This window comes from Rhinolophus sinicus, chromosome 3 (genome assembly GCF_057876585.1).
Source record: "Rhinolophus sinicus isolate RSI-liver-muscle chromosome 3, RSI-T2T, whole genome shotgun sequence".
In the NCBI taxonomy this organism is placed as follows: Eukaryota; Metazoa; Chordata; class Mammalia; order Chiroptera; family Rhinolophidae; genus Rhinolophus; species Rhinolophus sinicus.
In genome coordinates this window covers 187,862,548-187,871,525 of record NC_142503.1, presented here as the reverse complement: position 1 = coordinate 187,871,525, position 8,978 = coordinate 187,862,548, and the positions used below count along the sequence as shown (strand labels likewise).

The window sequence follows — 8,978 nt, the reverse complement described above, 5'->3', positions numbered from 1 at the left end:
TGTGTTAATAACTTTTTGACTAGACAATTGTGCTCATCAAAATCAACAATTTATTTGAGTGCAAGGAGTCCTTCAAGGGTGAACAGTAATAGGTCTTACTAAGATTTTGGTGAGAAGAGGAGCTGAGAATGTTAATACTCATCTAATCCTTGTGTAATTCTCATGTAGGCAATTTAATCTTTTTTACAGTGTCCTTAATTCTGAGATTAACTATAAAAGGATAAAGAACAAGATGACATTCCTATATAATTAACTCCTCGTACCTGGAGACTAGTAAAAAGAATTTCTCAGCATCTTCACTGCTCAGCTAATGGTCCTTGGTTCCATCTGAAGAAGTATCAGCAGGTACTTACTGTAACACTTTAATGGTTCATAACCCTCAGAAGCTATGGAAACCAAACCCAACATTGAACAATGAGATACTCAGTCCTTTCAATGGCATAACTAGGATTTCACCTGAAATTTGAGTGTTGTCACCTACCGCATTTGTTTTACATTGAGAGTTGTAGATACTCTAGCCTATGAGGTCTCCTTCCAGAATTACCATACTTGGAATTTCTCTGGAAAATAATACTTTTGCAAAATTAAGATGTTGTGCTTCTAAATATCTCAGCTTGGAATTTCAGGATGTTAGAAAAGCCCTTGGAGATTTCAGTGTATAGATACACAGTTAAAAATGTGACTGTTAACCCCCTTCTCTCCCCTCTGGCTGTAGGTGGCATGGAGGGCATGACGGATGATCACTTACATCGTTCACCTGCAGACTTCCAAAAACACTGCTCAGTTTTTAGTCAGTGTTTAAAGGATGGTTGGGATGCACTGACACCATCCCTCGAGATAAAATAATTTTAGCTGTTAAGGACATTGTCTTTCTCTTATACCTCTTGTCCAATCCTCACAATGGTGTTATTTACTTACTACTGTTGCCTTTGGTTATGGGAATTCACAAGACAACTTACATGTAAGCTTCTCTTGGGAGGTGTTATGGAAACTAGACTAACATATGCCCTACAATAATTAGGTCCAACATTTACATATCAGCCATAGAGGGTGAGTATTAGAGTCTTACAGAAAAATTTTAAAGAAAACTTAGAACAGAACAAAAACATTTAAAAGGAGCTTATGTAAAACAGAGCAAAAACGCTGCAAAACTAAGAACTGACCAATAATATCACTGTCTTTCATGCCCAGAAGCAAGCATTAAGCGAAACACTACCCAATTCTGCGCTGAGTCTAATAGCTTAGTGCTATTAAAATGGGGTCTTCTGGAAGAACACAACCGTGTTCTTTTAATTCTCTGCTTTGTTAAGATAAGTAATTGAGAGCCTCCATTCAGAGCCAGGGGGCTCATTCCATACATTGACTATTTCTACTTCAGAGGGTATCCTGTGCTTGCAAGCTTATATCAGAGTTGATTCAGTATCCCTGGGCCCAAGAGGGGTAGGAAAGGGTTGAAAAAATGCCTACATTACAGCCCTTATTTTAATCTCTGCCTTCTTATAAATGAGCTTCTTTTTTTAAAGCTTGCACACCAGTACGTCTAATTTAATCAACCTCAATCAGTTGTAAGGAAAGCAGAAATCAGAATGCTAAGCAGTATAAACTTTCCCTACGTGATAAGAAAATAGCAAGGGGATTTCCATTACAGCTGGTGAAACTCTAGGCAGAACCAGCTTCCATCTCCTTGCAGAAAAGTCTGGCTATGCAGAAATCCTAGGTCAAATGAAAAGGAAACGGAGTTTTCCCAATTTCTAGGTATCTAGCATGGTTTATTGCATCTACATAGCTTTGGCTTAGAGGAAGAAAAAAAAGTCTGCGTTTTAGATAGGTAAGTGGCATCCATCTTTCTTAGGGACATTATAGTATTCTGGCTGAGAGCAGGTGCATAGATTGAAAATGACACTTGCTGTGTTATAGTGAGCCAAAAACGTAAGACCTCTGAACCTCATTTTTCTAAAATAATAATAATAATAATAATAATAATAATAATAGTAATAATACCTCATTTGATGTTTGTGAGGACTAAATAAGGTATTATATATGGCACATAGGTGAACAGCAGCCTCTATAATAAATGTTTGTCACTCTGTCTTCTCAGTATCCCTTCCTCCCAATTAAGGTTAGAACGAGGAACAGATATTTGTGGGACTGTGTCTCCCCAGTTCCTACCTGTTGGCAACATTGATTGGTCTATAGTTTGGGCATGTGATCCAAGCAAGTTGCTCATATTCCTTACCTGAAATTAATCCCCAGCCACTGGGAAGAATGATGTGCTGCATTCCGCTAAACTTATTAAATTGGGTCTGTGATCCCAAATCTGCTGGTAGTCACTGTCCCATCAAATGAACGAGACCTACACATAAGGAAGCCAAACTGAAATATAGGGGGATGTGGTTGGGATGAATGTGAAAGGCTTTATGGTCATTTTAGTTCTTGGTTCTAACTGAAGCTCTGTTTATCCTTGGAATTCCCAGTTATACCATCCAATAAGTCTGCCCAACATTTTTTATTGCTTAAGCTCATTACACTGGGGCTCTGTCACTGACAGTTGGAAGTTCTGACTGGTATAAGCTGTACCCACTAAGCATTTGGGGGCTTCCGTGGAACCTTATTGCAATCTTCAGCCACATTTTGGTGTAGTTAGAAGGACTTGGAAGGCTTTGGAAAAATCTTCTCTTTCTTGATTGTCATTTTTCTTCATCATAGTCAAGATTGGTTAGTGGGATAACCAAAAAAAAAAAAAGAAAGAAAGAAAAAGACAAGAAACCATATAAACCATATAAAATGCTTTGAAAATAAAGTTTTAGATTATGTTACTTATCTCAAGTGTGAAAAAAGTGTTATTTTTAGGTACACATGACCTAGTAAATGGGAACTATGGTGCTTCTTGTTATATATTGTAGCTTGTGGCAACTGGCCAAGATTGGTATAAATAACTATTTTGTCACCAATTTGTGATTCTGGTAAAGTTAACCTCTTGAAACTTCAGTTTCCTTTTCTATAAAATGTGGAATTTAATAATACACAACTCCTAAAGTTGTTATTTGGCGTAATTGAGAAAATACATGTGCATAGCTTAGCTAGTTTCTTGTATAGACAATAGACAATTCCGTCAATACATGGGAACTATTACCATTGTTCTTTAAAAGGGTATTAACCCATTCTGGCCTTAGCAATCCCACCCCGCCTTTTTAATTTTCTTAACAAGGATTTACTTCCCTGCTTTTGAGAATAGACTTGTGTTTACCAAAAACCACATTGTGACTCTTTCTACTTGGTCCTTTCTTAACTAGATACTCCATCTCCTCTCTGGCTTGTCTATTGCTTTTAAGCTGGATTTACTTGATCAAATGCTTCTAATTTAATGTGGGTTTAAAAAAGAAACTCAAGCCAGCTGTACTGATTTTGAGTCTATGAAGCATAATTATTTTTAGGAGACTCTGTAGAGGTTAACATCATTATTTTGATTATGAACCACATACAGAACACTTTATTTTTGCAAAGAGCTTTGGCATCGTTTCATAATTTAGAGTTAAAAGTGACTCAATGGGGGATGTGTCACCCATTACAGATGGAAAAGAAAAGCCAAAGGGAGTTAAACAATTGCAGAGCAAGTGCATCATTAACTAGAATATCTAGGCATTGTTTTCCTAGACTGTGTCCACCCAAGACTAACTCAACCACGGATGTGAAAATTCACACAACTGGATATCATTAGGTTGTCTGTCTCTTTTTTACCCCTAAGCAAACATTTTGGGAAGGGATTTAATTAACAGACACAATCCATTTTGATTGTGGTACAATAGTTAGTTACTTGACAATAGTTCATAAATTTAAGAAATTAAAGAAAGTAGGTCACGTTGATTTAAATATATTTTAAATTAAACTTACTTTGTTACAATGTAATGATCTTCACCCATTCAATGTAATGATTGACTAATCATTGCTACCTTGAATTTACTTTAGAGTTGCAGCTTTCTCTATTTACTCCGAGTCTGCCTATAACTACTATCAACTGGGCATAGTGAGATGAGTCCTATATAATAAATTATGACATCTCAGATTATTACCTTGCTTTATGATTCCCTATTTTCTCAAGTCAAACTTTCAGAAAAGAGAGAGCTTCATAAAATTAAAAGGCCTGATTTGTAACGGATCTATTCAGTGTGATGCATACGCAAATTTGAGGTACATCAGAAAACTCCCCAAAGAGATCAAGTATTTTCTTTAAGGAGTTAAATAAATAAATAAATAAATAAATAAATAAATAAATAAATAAATAAATAAATAAATTTCCTTTCTCAAAAGGAAAACTCTCTTGGAAAATGAGAATTAATTATTTGCTGTCAATGTAACCTGAGTAAAGGTATACATTTCATTCATTGAAAGCCAGGTGAGAGAAAATAAGTTTTCTCATAAATATTTATTTCACTGTTTGCAAACAAGAGAAAACCAAATCCAAACTGTATTATGCAGAAAGAGAAACAGTCCTAAAAAGCTCAGTTATAGTCTTCAGAATAAGTTTGATCCAGAAGACCAAATGGTATCATCAGGTTTTGGCTTCTCTCCATTTCTTCTTTCTCTCTTCAGGTGGTAATTCGGGCAGATCCAGACTCACTTCTCTTGGTAGAGAGAGAGAGAGAGAAAGAGAGAGAGAGAGAACTTATATTTCTCCAGTCATTTGAACATAAAGCCTTAAGCTTGATTTTTGTTTTGTTGTTAATTTTTGGATTGAATTGAATCACATAACCAGCCCTGATCTTGGAAATAGGATGGCAAATTACCTTTGACTCAAATTACATATGCCCAGTGGAGCTTGGGAGTCAGCCCCCACAAAAATTGTACAGAAAAAGATTAAGAAAGAGGTGTTTTCTGAAGGAAAATGCCAGACAGTAGGAATAACAGATACCTATAAAAATGAGTAACAAGACAATTATTCCCATTACCATCCATGACTTTGCCTAATTTATACAACAGTTTACAAAGAAATCATATAATAATGATACTATTTTGTTCACTAAGTTATTTATTTCAATAAACACTGAATTCTAGAAAAGAGTCTGAGGTTGAAACATACACCCTTCTTTTGATAACATTTCTATTTAAACTTCCATTTATCTCTCAGAGAAAATGGCTCCAATTAGCTTTTTCTGGAACAAACAGCACATAAAAGTTTCAATTGATAGAATGTATTCCAGAGGACAGCTGACTCCCCCATCTAGTTAACTTTTTAAATGTTTTGTTTTCTCTTTGCTGTTCCTATAATGCTTTTTGGGGTTATACATTATACATTATCTGAGAAACCATTTCTAGTATACCACAACTTACTTCAAGGAGGCTAAATCAAATCACTTCAGTGTTTCAGTAATTTCCCATGAAGACCTTCAGACAAATTAGAAGGAGTCAACTTCGATGCTTAATTGTTTTTACAGATTTTTTCCTCCATTGATTTAATTAAGTCTTTCTTCTGTTGTGAGCTTGGAGGAATTTCATTATCTATTGCAAGAACTTTATGTTGGCCAACATGTCACACAGACCTAGTAACTTTGTAGGAGCAAGTTACTGTAAAATATTGGGAAACAAGAATCTACCTTCCCTCATCAGTGACAGTTAAAAGTACATATTGGTTTCTGTTAGATGTCTCTGGAGTACCTAAGAAGAAGTAACGATTCTGGGGAATATGGAAAGTGAGAGCCCCACACTGTGGGTACAACCTTGGAGAAGGAAATTAGCTTTGGGAAGATGACCTTTAAGTTTCTCTGTAAGAACTGATTTTGTAAGTTTTTAAATGAGATAGTTCATTTTCCTTATGCTGGAGGGGGGCTTACAATGCTCATAGTTAGCTTTCCTAACTGGAATAGAAGTAACCAGTCTAGATCAGCTCCTTTCTTCAGGGACTACCAGACGCTAAATATGTGTTAAATGTAGTCTTCTGTTTAAAAGTAGAGGATCTGTGGTTAGATAGATTGGGTTTGACATCCTTGGTCTGCCACTCAGTAGTGTGTAGCATTTGATAATTAAATGTCACCTGCAAATATCAGTGTTTGCACCTGTGAAATGGGAAAAACAATATTATCTAACTTGAATTTGATTACATGGTATCCTCTTCATTTTTTTCTTTTTTTTTAGAGGATCAAATGGGTGTAGGCAATGCTTAATGATACATAAACATCATTTTGTAATATGTGTAATAATATAATTTTGTATAAAATAATAGGAAGGAAGTGAATATTTTTATCTTGCATGATGAGTGACAAGGGAAGCTAGGGTGAGGAGAGCAAGAACACAAAAAGAGCAGAGAACAAAGTTTAAAGGTCGACAAAAACCTTAGTAACCAAAATAAATAATATGTTAATGCAATATTCTAAAAACTCAAAATTAATGCAAATATTCATGATTAATAAAATATAAAAATGTTTAACAAAGATACAGTCCAGAGTGTCATCCACATTATGGTGGCATAAAATGTACCTCACGCTTTCCTTCTTTTAACATTGAAAGTTCAGCATTTATCTACAGACAGAAGTGTCTCTGTGGGAGTTGTGGGATCTAGCACCATACACCAAGAGACCTGGTAAGAGTCTTGCCCACCTGTGCATTGGGTTCCTCTAGTATAGGCTGTGGAATTGGCAGAAGCCTGTGAATCAGTTCCAGATGCTCTCAGCCATGAACTGAGAGCACCTGGAAAATGCTGACTTGGGCAGATATTCACAAACAACAGAGCCTCCATAGAACTCCAGATTTCCAGAGGAAAAGTTACAACATTCTATTGGATCATATATATATATATATATATATATATATGCATTTAGACACATAGGATTGGGTAAGAGGAATTTTGCCAGCATCACCCCTCCCCCTAGGCAGCACAGCTTAGAGAAAGAAAAGGCTGGGCACCATTCCTGTGAGGGAAAAGGGAGAGTAGTGAATGAGTGATCAGCTCCCCCAGTTGTGCCAGATGCTTTCAAAAAAGAAAGGAAAAAATCTCTTTCCTGCACCACTAGAGTATTAAAGTAAGAGCTCCATGAATGGGAGGAAGGAGGAGGTGGGGGGAAAGGCAGATAAGAATATCAGAGGACACTCAATGGACAAGGTTCCTACTGAATGCATTTTAGACTCCAGCAAGAAGCTTGTTCATGAGCTGTTGGGAAAAATCTCATGTGAGGATCTCTCCAAATGGTTAGTAGGTGTCCCTAATGACCTGAGTGTCAAATCCACTTCTCCTACTCATTGGTGTGCTCCCTGTGCATGTCCCTGAGGGTGTCAGTGAGAACAAGATCAGGTAGACAAGTCATGCACATAGAATGTAGACAGCATCTGTGGGCAAGAGAGAAACTATCATCTTGAGCTGTAGAGTAACCTTTGGGAAAACAAAAAAGAGGTTACTAATAGTCAGCCTGTTGTGTTGTAAGATTGAGAAATGACATATAAGCTTAAGAATTTTGTCATAAAGGGAGCAGGAAGCATGGAAGAAGTATATCCATACAAATTTTGAAAAAGCCCCAGAATATGAGCAAGATCAAAACAAAACAAAACAAACAAACAAACAAAAAACCTCTGACCCGAAGGCAGCTAGTTTACTAACAGAGGAGGTGACTGCTAGATCAAATGTGAAATCAACAATGCAAAACTTCAAGGAACAAGAACAATCAAGAAAACATGACATCACCAAAAGAACATAATAATCCCTCAGTATTCAAACCCAAAGACAGGAGAAATCTGATTTACCTAATAAAAGATTTTCTATAGCTCTTGTGAAGAAACAATGAGCTATAAGAAAACGCAGAAAGACAATTCCAAAAATCAGGAAAATGACACATGAACAAAATAAGAAATTTAACAAAAACATAGATCATAAAAAATAACTAAATGGAAATTCTGGAATTACATATTTTAATGAATAAAATGAAAAAAATGCAACAGAGTATAAATATCAGTATAGACAGGCAGAAAACAGAATCAGTGAGTTAGAAGACAGGAACTTTGAAATAACTCCGTCGGAGGAGAACTAAGAAAAAAGAATGAAAATGAGCAAAGAAAGCCAATGTGATCGATGAGCTATCATCAAAGAACCAATATAAGCATCATTGGAATGCCAGAAGGTAAAGAGAGATAAAGGGGGACAGAAAGCTTATTTAAACAAATAATGTCTAAGAACTTCCCAAACCTGGTGAGGCACTTGGACATCCAAGTCTGTGAAGCTAATAGTCATGCCATTATTTCAATTCAAAACAATCTTCTCCAAGACACATTACAATGAAACTTTCAAAAATCAAAGACAAAGAGAGAATACTAAAAGCAGCAAGAGATAAAAGGATTGAAACCTACAAAGGAATCCTCACTGGGTTATCAGCAAATTTCCCAGCAGAAACCTTACAGGACAGAAGAAAGTGACATGATACATTCAAAGTACTGAAAGAAAAAATAAATACCCACTACAAATACTCTATTGGTAATGTCATCCTTCATAAATAAAGGATAATAGACTCTCCCAGACATATAAAAGCAGAGGGAGTTCACCACTAGACCTGCATTATGAGAAATGCTGCAAGAACTTCTTCAAGCTGAAATGAAAAGATGCTGATTAGTAACATGAAACCATACAAAAATATACAATACACTGGTAAAGGGAAATATATATCCTGATTCAGAAAACTTTAATTCTGTAATATGATGATGTGTTAACTACTTAATTGTATTATAAAGTTTAAAGAAAAAGAGTAGTAAAATAACTATAAGTAGTACAATTTTTTAACAAATAGACAATATAAAAAGAGAGCTATAAAAGAGACATTGTGACATTAAAAACATAAAAGTGGGGGGTAAAGGAGTAGATTTTTTTTTAAAATGCAATTGAAGTCAAGTTGCTATAAGCCTTAAATGGACTGTTACATCTATAGGATATTTTATGTGGGCCGCATGGTAACCACAAAGCAAAATCTTTGAACCACAAAAGATAAAGAGAAGGGAAGGAATCA

At 35.7% G+C, this 8,978-nt stretch overlaps 1 long non-coding RNA gene across 1 annotated transcript in view; it reads right to left on the bottom strand.

Moving 5' to 3' along the window:
• Positions 1-4,457: 4,457 nt before the first annotated feature.
• The window catches only part of LOC141570517 (uncharacterized), an 861,799-nt gene continuing 857,278 nt past the window's right edge, over positions 4,458-8,978 (bottom strand). Inside the window, exon 11 of the long non-coding RNA XR_012494572.2 lies at positions 4,458-4,622. This is a non-coding gene — a long non-coding RNA (uncharacterized LOC141570517). The remainder of the gene's footprint in view (positions 4,623-8,978) is intronic.